General features: G+C 44.5%; 1 protein-coding gene across 1 annotated transcript in view; it reads left to right on the forward strand.

Moving 5' to 3' along the window:
- The first annotated feature begins 14,011 nt into the window (after window positions 1–14,011).
- prickle1a (prickle homolog 1a) overlaps window positions 14,012–14,786 on the forward strand; it is a 36,406-nt gene continuing 35,631 nt past the window's right edge. The window contains exon 1 of the mRNA XM_061773743.1: window positions 14,012–14,251. The gene's annotated coding sequence lies outside the window, so the exon portion shown is untranslated. The remainder of the gene's footprint in view (window positions 14,252–14,786) is intronic.

The raw sequence follows: 14,786 nt of genomic DNA on the forward strand, positions 1-14,786 counted from the left end.
TAAAAATTCATAAATGAAGTCAAGTGACATTCACACATTAGAAGAGCCTCATTAGGAAGGCGATGATTGACAAGCAAAAAGCCTCTCATCTCGTTAACGTGCAAAGAGTGTGTTAATGACACAGGAAGGCAGCCAAAGACAATTTTTATGAAGCAGCCCTGTCTCCTGTTAGCTCTTGTCTTAAAATCACATATCTTGTCATCAGCGAGAAGCTGCCAATAATGGGAAGCAAAAAAAAACAAAAAAACAAGAAAAAAACACAAATATAAAAATACTTGCAGTTCAGATTCCTGGATTCACCAATCTGCAGATTTGTTTTCTCCAATTTTTTATAAACCCCTCCTTGAGCCGTCACCTTATCGTGGTGGAGGGGTTTGTCTGTCCCAATGATCCTAGGAGATAAGTAGTTTGGGGCTTTATGCCCCTGCCAGGGTCACCCATGGCAAGCGGGTCCTAGGTGAGGGACCAGACAAAGCACGGCTGAAAGACCCCTTATGATGACGACAAAAAATTGATTCAGGTTTCCCTTGCCCGGACGCGGGTCATCGGGGCCCCCCTCCGGAGCCAGGGCTGGAGGTAGGGCTCGAAGGCGAGCGCCTGGTGGCCGGGCCTGCACCCATGGGGCCCGGCCAGGCACAGCCCAAAAGGGTAACGCGGGCCCCCCTTCCCATGGGCTTACCACCTGTGGGAGGCACCACAGGGGTCAGGTGCAGTGCGAGCTGGGCGGCGACCTTGGCGATCCGATCCCCGGCTACAAAAGCTGGCTCTAGGGACGTGGAATGTCACCTCTGGCAGGGAAGGAGCCCGAGCTGGTGTGTGAGGTCGAGAAGTTCCGACTAGATATAGTCGGACTCGCCTCCATGCACAGCTTGGGCTCTGGTACCAGTCCTCTCGTGAGGGGTTGGACTCTCTTTCACTCTGGAGTTGCCCACGGTGAGAGGCGCCGAGCAGGTGTGGGTATACTTATTGCTCCCCAGCTCAGCGTCTGTACGTTGGGGTTCACCCCGGTGGATGAGAGGGCAGTCTCCCTCCGCCTTCGGGTGGAGGGACGGGTCCTGACTGTTGTTTGTGTCTATGTACCTTTTTTTTTTACCCACCTTTTTTGGAGTCCTTAGAGGGGGTGCTGGAGAGCGCTCCCGCTGGGGACTCCATCGTTCTGCTGGGGGACTTCAATGCTCACGTGGGCAATGACAGTGAGACCTGGAAGGGCGTGATTGGGAGGAACGGCCCCCCTGATCAGAACCCGAGCGGTGTTCTGTTATTGGACTTCTATGCTCATCACGGATTGTCCATAACAAACACCATGTTCAAGCATAAGGGTGTCCACACGTGCACCAGGACACCCTAGGTCGCAGTTCGATGATCGACTGGTGGTCGTGTCATCGGACTTGCGGCCGCATGTCTTGGACACTGAAGAGAGGGGCGGAGCTGTGAACTGATCACCACCTGGTGGTGAGTTGGCTCCGATGGTGGGACAAGATGCCGGTCTGACGTGGCAGGCCCAAACGTATTGTGAGGGTCTGCTGGGAACGTCTGGCGGAATCCCCTGTCAGAAGGAGTTTCAGGAGTGCTGGAGAGGTGGGTCCGTCGGGAAGTTGAATCTCAGATTCAGGAGGAGCAGTGTGGTTTTCGTCCTGGTCGTGCCGCAGTGGACCAGCTCTTCAGCCTCGGTAGCGTCCTCGAGGGTGCATGGGAGTTCGCCCAACCAGTCCATATGTGTTTTGAGGACTTGGAGAATGCGTTCGCCCGTGTCCCTCGGGGGGTCCTGTGGGGGGTGCTTCGGGAGTATGGGGTACCGAACCCCCTGGTGTGGGCTGTTCGGTCCCTGTACGACCGGAGTCAGAGTTTGGTCCGCATACCCGGCAGTAAGTCGGACTTGTTTCCGGTGAGGGTTGGACTCCGCCAAGGCTGTCCTTTGTCACTGATTCTGTTCATAACTTTTATGGACAGAATTTCTAGGCGCAGCCGAGGCGTAGAGGGGGTTCGGTTTGGTGGCCTCAGTATTGCATCTCTGCTTTTTGCAGATGATGTGGTTCTGTTGGCTTCTTCAAGCCGTGACCTCCAACTCTCACTGGAGCAGTTCGCAGCAGAGTGTGAAGCGGCTGGGATGAGAATGAGCAACTCCAAATCTGAGACCATGGTCCTCAGTCGGATAAGGGTGGAGTGCCCTCTCCGGGTCGGGGCTGAGATCCTGCCCCAAGTGGAGGAGTTCAAGTATCTTGGGGTCTTGTTCACGAGTGAGGGATGAATGGAACGGGAGATTGACAGGCGGATCGGTGCAGCGTCTGCAGTGATGTGGACTTTGTATCGATCCGTTGTGGTAAAGAAGGAGCTAAGCCAAAAGGCGAAGCTCTCTATTGCCGGTCGATCTACGTTCCTACCCTCACCTATGGTCACGAGCTGTGGGTCATGACCGAAAGAACAAGCCGGATAGAAGCGGCTGAAATGAGTTTCCTCCGCAGGGTGTCCGGGCTCTCCCTTAGAGATGAGGTGAGAAGCTCGGTCATCCGGGAGGATCTCAGAGTGGAGCCGCTGCTCCTCCACATCGAGAGGAGCCAGATGAGGTGGCTGCGGCATCTGATTCGGATGCTCCCGGACGCCTCCCTGGTGAGGTGTTCCGGGCACGTCCCACCGGGAGGAGACCCCGGGGACGACCCAGGACACGCTGGAGAGACTACGTCCTTTGGATGGCCTGAGAACGCCTCTGGACCCCCCCCGGAAGAGCTGGATGAAGTGGCTGGGGAGAGGGAAGTCTGGGCGTCCCTGCTAAAGCTACTGGCCTCGCCACCCGACGGTAGAAAATGGATGGATGTATGGATGGAATTTTTTATAATTTCTTTTCCCTTTTTTTTATTCCTGATTATTCAAGAAGTTTTGGGGTTTAAAAAATAAATTAATAAGATATATATATTTTTTCAATGCAATTATTATGGCTGTCAATTATCCGCAGATTTTCGTTTTTCACGATCCTGCTCGGTCCCGATCCCCCACGAATAGCGCGGGTCTACTGTACCATAATTGTTTCACTTTTTTTAACTTAACTCGAGCAGCGGCCTATCTGAAGCTGGCTCGTACTGTACGAAGCAAAAAATAAAAAGAATATAAAATAATAATCAACCAAGGGACAGCTCATAACTAGGAAAACTCATAAGTTGGGACAACTCGTAAGTCTCGTATGTCATAATGTCCGTCTTTTAGAGTCGTCATTAGCCTGAGTTGCAATGCTTTCTGCTTAATGTAATGTGCTGTATTAGCTGAAAGGGGACGTTTTTTGTCCCCCATCCACCCACAAATGACCGTTTAATGTCCTGATTCAACATACTTTCTAGTCATCATCACTACGTGTTTGAAAGCAGCAACAGTCCTGAATGTACACGCTTATATGTTTAACTGGGTCTTTGCCATGCTTGTCTCCATCGGTCTGCAGCGCATGTTCCCATTTAATGTCTCACTTTTTCATGTAATTCTTGTGACATTGTTGGAACACCGCAGGCGCAAACATCTGCAACAAACAGTGAGCGCACTAAGTTGCCGCCTTGGGCACAGAGTCATGTTTGTATCATCCGCAGCAGTATTCAAAGTGTGGAAAAAAAGGGCCCGAACCACAATGGCACCAGTTTTGCATTAGGGCCGCACGGCCGAACAGGCAAGTCACACGTGCACGGCCCTCATCCTGACTTAGTCAGTGCTTGCTCGGTGAAATAAAACAAAAGCAAACAGGGAGGGACGGGTGCGCTGATAATGATCTGGCAGAGGCAGCATTTCCACAGGACACAGGGCTTGGAAGAAGAGGCAGTGGGTTTAAATAAAAAAATAAAAAATAAAAAAAATAAAAAAATAAAAAGTTTCCAACAAGTGGTACAGTTCAGATTGGGTTTGGGAAGCTAAGCCTTGATCTGTTTTTTTTTTCATCTCTGGGTGTGTAGGTAGACATCATAGCAGTGCGGCACTGAGTACAATCCCTCACTGTTATCAGCGTCATATATCGTAAGCTTCACTTTTAGTTGTTGACATTAGCGGTTGAACCGATTGGCCGACTTTACTACTCTGCATCAACAATTAAAGCTTGAATTCGACTAATTGATAATCATGTGTTTTTGGCATCTTGTCTTCCAATCAAGACCACTTGTGGGGGGAAAAAAATAACGACATCAGTGATTAATCGACTTTAACTTGACTTTCATCACATTATAGTACAAAAAAAAAAATCTTTAGTTCAACATCTAGTAGACATAGCTACCAGTGGTGTAGTAGTACACTCATTTGTATTAGTTTTTTCAGAACGGAACATTCGATACGGAACACAGGCATGCCAAGTTACAGGTAACATATTAGGTTAGGGACCGGAAATGTAGCCACACGTGTACCACGTAAACAAATACAGTACAGCTCAACCTCTGGCTCGCAGACGTCATGGCGAGCGATATACTTTTGGCAGTCCGTCAAACTTGTTTGAAACCGCATCGAAAGTGCTTCATGGGGGAAAAAAATACTGTTACTGTTTTGTTGTGCTTCTTTGCACAAAAGATAAACCGTTTTCTGTTGCATTTTGTTCCCTTATTGTACTGAATGTGAACCGAACCATGATTTAAAAACCAAGGTACGTACCAAACCAAGAGTTTTGGTGTTGGTTACACCGCTAATCAAAGAGCATTACGGGTTAATAACACAGTCCCATTCATTTACTTATACTGGTGTTGTAGTCAGTGGCGGCTGGTCAATAGACCTTCTTTGAAGACAAAAAGATTACATAAAAATATTCCAAAAATAAAATATCTTGACATATATGTATATATTTTAGATGATATACAGTAGATGGTCACTCAAATCTTTACCTTCTGACTCTTGATAGAAGTTTGACATTTGCAGCATTCCTCTTCTATGAAATAGATGAGACCAAGAGGTGGGAGGCGTGACCTTTCAGTGCCCCGAGCTGGCGGACGTCACATCCAACTGTCGCGGCTTGTTCTCTATGCGCACAGCACATACGCGTTCCATGTTTGCATGTCAACTTCAAGTCAAGCCAAGCTCGTCAATGTTCACTCCCTATCTGCTGGAATTGATATTTATTTATTTCAAGTTTTTATGTCTCACCGCACAGCTGCGATTCTAAAGGTTAGTTTGCTAAAATTGGCGTGTGTGTGCTTTCCCAATTATAGAATATCACGATGAATTCCATATTGCGATCTTTCCCATACTTATTTTTGTTCGGTCACCAATTGTCAGCTATGTCTGTCTTGATCATAAATGTATATCTACTGTATACAGTATATTGATTTTATGGCAGTACGTGATGTAGTTTTATCGGTTGTAGTCCCAAAACAGAACTTTGGGCTACATTTTAAGCAACCACAGAATGAGATCCCGAGCCTGGGCATCAACTTTTCCAAGATGCCTCAGAAGCCGTTTAACCCGACAAAGGAATTTAGGGAATGGAATCTGTGAGAGGGTTCTACCTTTCCCAGAGATCCCAACTAAATCACAATCACCTTTCCCCATCGGTGGTGTGGAAAGAAGTGTACTGGCACGGACCCAAGTTGATGTACCTGAAGAACACGACCCTGCATGGAAAGACACCTTTCAACAGGACACATTCCATAATTGTCACTGCAGTCAACTGAAGGAACTTGCAAGCGCTGATGCCACACAAAAAGGATTGAAAATGTGTTTATGGTGGCTATTTTAAGCCTTTAACAGGTCTTTAAAAAAAAGTGTGTGGCCCAGGAGCACGGCTGACCTCATTTTCAGTCATTTAGCTTTCGATAGCATTTCCTTTCGGCGATATTACAGCTCAGTACCTTTTAAAGCAGCAAAGGATTGGAGCTAAACGTGGAGCCACCGCCACGAGGGAGTCTATCTGGTGGGTCGACCCTTCGCAAATGCTTCCCATTGCCACGTAAAAAGGAGGATGATCCTAAAAAGGGATTATCTATATTGCAGGCCAGGAATTTATACAAATGCCTCACAGGCAACAAGTGAACTTCTGCCATGCTTTAGGCTGCTCACTTGATGTCTGACATTTGGTTCATGCAAAACTCACAACTCTTGCTGTTTGACTGCTTTAAAGACCTTGAAAAGTCAATTCAGAGGTTTGTTTGTATTTCTAAATACATTATACATGTTTGAAGATAATTACTGAAAATGTGCAAGGGCAGAACTATGTAGTAGTCAATCGTTCGCATCAGCAGTTATGCGGTTAAATTGCGACAGGCAGTTAGCTAGCTAGCTATGCCTATACTCCGAAAGTGCATCTTCGTTTCAGACAGTCAACTGTCGCGGCAGCTTCAGAGCGCCTCGTTGTCGGCCATGAGTGCGCGCACGTCACGCTGAGAAAGGCCATAGAGTGAGAAGTGGAAAAATAAAAAAAAGTCAGATGTGACATTCACTGTGTGGACTGAGGCTTCAGAGCTCACGTGGCCGCTTTGGAGCGCCATGTCATGGCGTGGACAAAGCTTTTGCCTTTTATCAGAGTAACATAAGTTCTGCTCTTCACTGTCTCACATGCGAGAGAGGCTGGCTCTAGGACTGTTGCACGTCAAAATGTAGCTGGGAACCAACATCAGAGACCGTGAACATTTTAAGATTTGTAAGCTTCTGATGTTATGATTTAGACTTTCGAGGTTTAAGTTGGATTTAGGTCGTATAGATGTACGAAGAAGCAGACATCAGGAAAGCGACAGATTGTCCACTGGATTCCAGTGTGTTTGGTGGCATGGTTGATGTTTGTCTTTCCCCCAGAGCCCCTGGTTCCCCTGCCAGGAAGCCAACAAGCCTCCGTCGGTCACAGCTCACTCAGAACTGTGAGAGCATTGTATGCTGTCAAGCCCTTGCAGTTTCCTGTCTGCATTTATAAATTTCCGAATGAAATTACTCGACGTGAAGCCCCACAAATTGGCATAAACTTAAAAGTCTTGTCCTACAGAAGCAGGACCACATTTGTCCAGTTTTAATGGAACTGCGGTGAACTTGAACAGATTGTAAATATGTCTAACGTGTCTCAACCTGGAAGAGACATACATCTTGAAGGCTGAGTTACAGATGCACTTCACACTCAAAGACATTTAGCCTGGCTTGTACCTTGTGGAGTTTTGTGTTTTATGGCAAGTCATCAAACTTCATCATGGGGAAAACTGAAATCCTTTGCAATTTAGCGTCACCCATCTGTCTAGTATACATGGTTCAAATATGGTAGCAACTGGATAAAATAAAAGTTTGAAGGATACCTGGAAATGGCCAAAATGACCATGAAACCTGGAAGAAACAAATGGGAAGACTTTCTGTGACTTTTCAAGCATGGCTTCTTCAGACATTTATACTATGTGAGTTTACTCATGATAGACATGGCTACCAAACACCTTGTTCCAAAGTAAAACTGGTTCTGGGAGATTAATTTTTGAAAAATTTCGGAGGGGCCAATCTTTGGGCCTCATGCCTGCAACCACCACCAGACGTAGATTTTAACCAGGATGAACACAGCTTCCAAGTACTGTTTTGAGTTTTTGAGTAAGGAATTTTATTGGCCCAAGAGCAATAACAATAGCAACATTTAAGAGGGCCTTCACACCACATGCTCAGACCACCCCTCAGCCCCCCACCCCAAAAAAAACCTCAGAGGAAAAGATATAAAAACACAGAAATCGAAGGGTGGACCTTGTGTTTTAATATTTTCTAAGGGTACAGCAATTTCATAAAAGTCATTTGGGGAAAACGGAGGTATTATTACAGCTGGAGCGGAAAAGGCATTTATTTGGAATAATTGCAAAAATGACGACCTTCTCATGGAAATGCATAGGAGTGGCAACAAAACAGGAAAGTACATGTCATGTGTGTGCTTATGCTACATTAATAAACCGGGTGAATAGTTTGAACAAATAGTTACCGGGAGCCAAATCATAGTAAAAGTGTAAAGATTTAGCTTTTATGGAAGGATATGTGCTATTTATCGTGGTTGCCATTCCTCCCAGCTACTGTATTCCCTTTTCCTACTGTAGCATGTTACAGTATATCCAACACCTGCCTGTGGCCCATTAACAACTAATGATTAGACATGCAAGCGCACACCAAAGACAGGCAGATATGATAATGAGTGCAATGAGCAGTTGGGAACAATTCCACAATTAGCACTGCTGGACGGGATACAAAAGCCTCCTCTTGTTTCAGTGGTCGTTTGTAGCTATTTCGAGAGGGCTAATAACGTGTGGTGTATCAGATATAATGGGCTGGTATTCACACAATGCAGGACACGCAAGCCAATCTAACAGCATGCCTATATGTCTTTGTGCTGTTTCAGCGGACTGGGCAATCTCTCCACGTGGAATTCAAAAGTTGTACCAGGATCAGGGCGTGATCGGTGGCAGATTGGAAGATAACTTAAGGGTCGAACGGGAAGGGGGGTGGGGGGGGGGGGCAAGGTGAATGACTTGAATACCAGATGGTGGTATATTTGGATAAAAACCTAAACCAACTGTATGACAGTTCCAACATTAGAGCTCAAATACATGGAGTATAATTGAAAATAATAAAATTGCTGGAAGGTGCTGTCCTCCAATGCACTCCATCATGAAATATGATTTTCAGTTCAATTCGGTATACATTTTACTGCGTTTCTATTGTAAAGATGACACTCAACTCGAACAATCACTTTTCAGTAACTCTCTTTGGCGTGTCCGTTCACAGTGGTACAATTCCAGATTTCTTGTGCAGTGCTGCCAACACCTCACTTGCCTGAGGGCTTTGGAACTAGGGAGGGGCTTAAGCAGCATGTTAAGGACATTAACTGCAGAACGAAGTACTTCTATGGCACTTTGTTGGTAGGTCTCCAAAAGAACTGAAAAGGTTTTGGCATGATTTGCTTTTGGCAATTTACGTCGCCATTTGAAATGGTCTGAAAAGTTGTCCAATCATAATCATCAAGTCCTTGTGGAAGGTGAAGCTAGACACAATTCTTCCCATCGATTGGTCAACAGAATATCGTGCCAGCTTCCAATGACTGACTTGAATGGGAAGCATATGAAAAATGCCATACGATAATATATACACAGTGGATTATGAGGAATGAAAGTAATCAAAGCTGTATTGATGTCACACTATTCATGTAGCTGACGTAGCTATCTCCAAGCTTTATCTGGTTTTATCTCGTCAGAACCATAACGTGGTAAACTGAACTAAACCGTTTGGTGGAAACGTGCCTTAAAGGTCCCATATTTTGACAAACCAACTTTTTCTCGTATTTGGGATGTACTATTGTCTCTCCGTGAAATATGAATTCAAATCATCTATCCATTCCCGAGTTCCAGACGTTTTTCTGTTGAGAGGCCTGAAATCAGGTCATTCGATTTTCTCAAGCTTATCTACATCACTAGCGAAGATCTCCGCTTTCCCTTTCCGCTCCCGAGCAAGTGCTGTCAACATAACAAACACGTGTGCGCTCACAAGTGGGTCTTCTACAGCGAGGCAACCAATTAGAGGAAAGGGGGCGGTCTTAGCCAGATATGGACAAAGCGGATACAAAACTGGGTCAAACAGAAGTAGCTGTCAGAGGGGCCTTTTCTGGATACCAAGGTGTTTGTTTGTTTTAAATGAAATTTAGACTTTTGTACTAAGTCCATGTTAAAGAGTGACTCTAAGGAGGTCTAAATAGCCAAAATATGAAACCTTTAATACTTGTAGCTTGGGGGAAAAAACAGTTAAATGGACTTCATATTTAACTGACTATGATCGCTAGTGCACAAATTGCACAATGGTCTTTGTTGTTGTTTGTTTTAAGTGGACAAATGTCAAACTTACTTGACAGAACTCGCTTTCTTACGACCAACTTCAGATCTTAGAACTAAAGAATCCCTTTGGGGTAAAAGTCTTCACTAACCAAGAAGAACCCCTGTTGCCTTTAATTACCATGACCTGGATGACTCAGAATCGGCACAGATGTTGTTTTTAGTAACGCGATCCCATTTGTCAAATTGTGCCAAACATACCAACAGCAAAGCAAGGTTTGGTCTTTTGGGGGATTTGGGACCATCTGAAGTCCCTAATTGATAAGCGGTGTTTGGGTATGGACGGCAGCCGGGTGACTGGTCAAGAGGTCCAGCTGCTCGGCCTGCCTCAGCTTTCACCCATTAACCCTGCATCCTAGTCACTTTGTTTGTTTGTTTTCTTGCTTTTGTTTGCGCTAGAGACTTCTCGTGTAAACTCAAAGAAACACGATTCCTTTGGAAAGTCCAGTCAATTTGCAACAGTAGAGAGCAACTATTATTCAATGGACAATGAAAGTAGAGTTATATACTACTCAAGTAGAGAATGTCCCAAATAATACATAGTAGAATAAAAGGCTTGCGCTCAATGTTCGACTGAATAATTTATTTCTAAAGAAGTCCTAAAATCCAATATATTGCCCTGATAGACGGTCCTGTGCGACCACCCACTCAAGTTACAAAAATGGATCTTAGCCCAATAAAGGGTCCACAGAGCATATATTCCTCTCGCTTACAGGAAGTTACAACCTGCATCGTTAAAATAAATCCCCGCCATGTCACCTTCAACAGTCCACAGGTTCGGCAGCTCGACCGGAGCCAATGCAAACGAGCACTCTCTCAGGAAAAAGCAGAGCAAATATTACACGGCAAAGCAGCCTGTTTGATTAAGAACACTGCAGCAAATATTTCATCCATCTTGGCAACTGGGGTTCTCACTACAGGCTCGTTTCAGGTGTTAAACACACACCTGTCCAGATGGTTAACGCACGGTCATTGGTCAAAAAGTCAAATAACTACTTGTGCAGTCACTGATGTTGAATGACAAGCTCATAAAAGAGACTCTCTCATGCCGAAATGAGCAAGGAAGAGCTTTTTGCAGGGGACAGTTAAGCTCCTAATCTTGTTAAATGGATTCAGCCATAAATCACTGAATTGAAGCCATGAAGTTTTGAGGCAAGTGAGTTATGCTGGACAACCATTTTTATTTATGGTGTATGATTGTGTAATGGATGCCGTTGGCGTCATAAATATGACATTTTGGAACTTTCAGGTCCAGCCGGTTCAACATTCTCCTTTAAGGGGCAACCATCAGTCATGTTGAAAGGATTGCTCACTTTCAGTTGCTGGTTCTTGGTTCCAGATATGGAGCGATAAACGTCTAAAAGGTTGATGCTCAGTTGAAAACTGCAAGAGCACCTAAAGACACCTTGACTACCGATGACTATTTTCTTTTTTTCAGGTATCATTCCAAATAATATTGGATAATAAAAAGAGTCCAGAAAGCAATGTTGTCAAAGCTTGGAGAACATCTGTTGGGAACTGCGACCTTTCGACTTTGGGTTCGACCAATCCTAAAGTTAGCTAGACCATGTTTAATTGTCTATTCAAACTTTCCTTTTTAATAAAGCTTATAGTCCGTCAGGCATTACTCAGGCTTGTCCTGGCTCACCTCTTAGTAATGCTGCCATAGGCCGGGACCAGTGTATTTCAATGACGTCAAACTGGCACTGACAGGGTATATCTGATCTCCAGTACATGTTTACACTGCACTCGCATCAACAAATACCCCATAGCTGTCGGTATTTATATACACGTTTGAAGGGCCTGATTCAGATCTCATGATCTTTTCTCTTTTTACGCTGCCGTGATGCATATCCCAATTGTGGCACTTAAAAAAACAAAACAAAACAAAATAGAAATTATGTCACAATGCGGTGTAAATCTAGCCTCGCTGTCAAGGGGACTCATTCAAGTACATAAGCCCATGAAAGATGTCCGACCTGGTTTTAGTTAAGACGCACTTGCAACAGTCCAGGGGACGTGTCGCTCACTGAGATGTACAAAAGACAGGTAAAGGTCAAAGGGCATACGATGTAATTCATGCTCGCGTATACGCTTTCAAAGACTTTTTCTTTTTTTTTTTTGTTGTTGTTGGAGTGTCTAATCAAGGTTTGGTGAAGTTTGTTGTAGGCACATTGTCCGTCCTGATGTCACAGGGCAGCGCGTGATCGGGGTCACGTTAGGCCAGGTCAGGTCTGACATTGATTGTCGGCGCACGGGGGCGCAAACGAGGTCAACGCAAGCAAGTCGGCTCATCTGTACTGTTATGTTATTATTTATGGGTGTGGTGGGCTTGGCGGGTTGGGTTGTAACTCAATGGACAGCAAGCTTAGTATTACACATTCTGCCTACAGAATGAAAACGAAACATAACTACGGAAAGAGTGTACTGTTTAGAAAACTGGGAAGCATCGTACTTCCCATATATATATATATATATATATATATAATTTATTTTTTTATATTTTGTCCATCAGTATGCTAGCGGGGCACTTCTTGATTCATTTCTTTTTTCGACTTTCAAATCTATCTCTCCAGCTACCTACCCACAGTGGATATAAAAAGTCTACACACCCGTGTTCAAATGCCAGGATTGTATAATTAAAAAAATCAAAATAAGATCAAGACCAAGATAAATAATTTTGTAACTTTTTCCACAATTAATATGAACTGTGACCTGTACAACTTAACTGAAAAAGAAGTCAATCTTTTCGAGAGAGAAAGTAAAAATAAACAACTAGGATAAAGCTGTTGCACAAGTATGCACACCCTCTGGGGATGTGGCTGTGTTCAGAATTAACCAATCATATTCAAGCTCATGTTAAATGGGACTCAGCACATGCCTGCCACCATTTAAAGTGCTTCTGATTAGCCCCAAAATAAAGTGATGCTGTTCTAGTAGGCTTTTCCTGACAGCTATCGATTGATCTATCCATCCATCATCCCTTTTCATGTTAGGTATACCTCTGGCTTACATGTTTAAAAAAATACAAATGTATGTGTTTAGGAATAACCCAAATCTGAAACGATCCATCCTGTCTTATGTGTAAATTGCACCAAACATTCCCCTTACATTCCCCATTGCCATTCCCCGACATACTTGTTAATGAAGAAAAAATGCAAATTGTCAGCCAATACAAATATCTTGGGTTAATAATAGATTCACCGCTTTCCTTTAAAGCCCATATTGACAAATTGTGTAAAAATATCAAATTAAACCTCGCAAAATTTCGTGCAATTCAAAATGAAATGTCAACTGAAGCCGCAAAAATTTACTTGCATACAATGATTCTTAGTCACTTTAACTATTGCATAACCAGTTGGTCCCAGGCTGGTCAGAATGCAAAAAAGCCATTGGAAGTTTTGTACAAACAAGTAATTAAAGTGATGGATAAAAAACCAAGGCACTATCATCACTGTGCAATTTTAAAAAAAGACAGTCTTTTAAACTGGGACAGCCTTCACATATTTGTAGATTTAAATTTGATTTATAAAGTATTGCATGATTTGGCTCCAGCTCCTCTGGCTGAGTTCATCAGCCAAAGAAACAACTCTGAGCGTGTCACTCGACTCTGTCAGAGGTGACGGTCTCATTCCTCTGCGCAGGAGCACTTTCAGTAAGTCAGCCTGGTCAGTGAGGAGCGCTGGTGAGTGGAACTCAGTACCTGAGGAGGTTAAACTGCTTACAACACACAACGCCTTCACACAAAAACTGAAAATGTGGCTAGTTAACACCTATAGCTGCCAACACTAAAAGACAAGTATGTTATGATGTTTTTTTTTTGTTATGATCAAATGATTTGTGGTTTTATTCTCTCTTAATAGTATAGTAAGTCTTTGATTATGTATCCTGTATTATATTGTCTTGTAGATGTATTTTACTGCTTTTTTACATCATGGCCAGGGGAATACAGATGAAAACTAGGCTTCTGGCTAATTCTGGCTTTTTTAACCATCTGTATTTCATGTGTTTTATGAAATTGCATTGTCCCCTTTCAAATAAACTGATTAATAATAATAATAATAGTAAACTGCCAGCAAATGTTTGGCTCCTTCTCTGTGGGATAGGTGTGGGAGGGGGCGGGGTATGAGCGGGGAGGGGTACACGCTGCTTTAAGCCAATAGTCGGAGAGCGTCTCTCACACACACTCGGGCAAGCAGTAATACTGCCAATGCATTGGCTTGGAGCGTGGAGAGGAGCGCCACACAAGCACAGCCGCAGCGTGTGCCGCTCAAGTGCGGGAGATGTTGTGACAGCGCGCTCGGCCGTGTTGGGGTTAGGGGGAGGCTGCTCTCCAAATGAGGCACTTTTTTTTCGGGGAGGTGGGGGGTGGGGGGGGAAGCCTTCATCACTGACACTCCAATGAGACGCTGCGTGGATCGCTTTTCGGGACTATCGGCTTTGGATACTCGCGTTTGTCAGCACTGAACGCTTTGGAGGTGAGTGGAGGTCACTTGTGTAGCACTTTTTTTTTTTACGGCGTCTGGTTAAGAAGACACTTGTATTGTGTGTTTTAATGAGCTTATATATCTTTTGATAATACACGATAGATAAACAAGGTCGCGTCGATTTCCAGCAAAATGTCGGGTCATCCACCGGTGCGCTTTTACGCACTGACTCGTTTCACGTTCTCTGCCCTTCGAGGCTGGAAAAATAAGCTCACAAAAATAAATAAATAAATAAAACACTCAGGGTGCTGTGGGAGTGTGGATGCACCCCCTCCCTCTCCCTCTCCCTTCTGCCCTCCCCACGGGGCTCCAGATGTATGGACTCAGCTGTCGCCTGTCACTTGGGTGACAACTGCTCCGCCGCTGCACGGGTGGATGTCAAAAGGACGCCGTGGAATTGTGTGAGGAGGAATGCACGCACACGCACGAGAGGTGGCACTTGATCAGAAGTCACTCTCGGGAAATGGGCAAGCACAATATACCACACACACCCCAAAAAAAGAAAAGTGCCATTCAGTTTTTGATG

This window comes from Phyllopteryx taeniolatus, chromosome 5 (genome assembly GCF_024500385.1).
Source record: "Phyllopteryx taeniolatus isolate TA_2022b chromosome 5, UOR_Ptae_1.2, whole genome shotgun sequence".
NCBI lineage: Eukaryota > Metazoa > Chordata > Actinopteri > Syngnathiformes > Syngnathidae > Phyllopteryx > Phyllopteryx taeniolatus.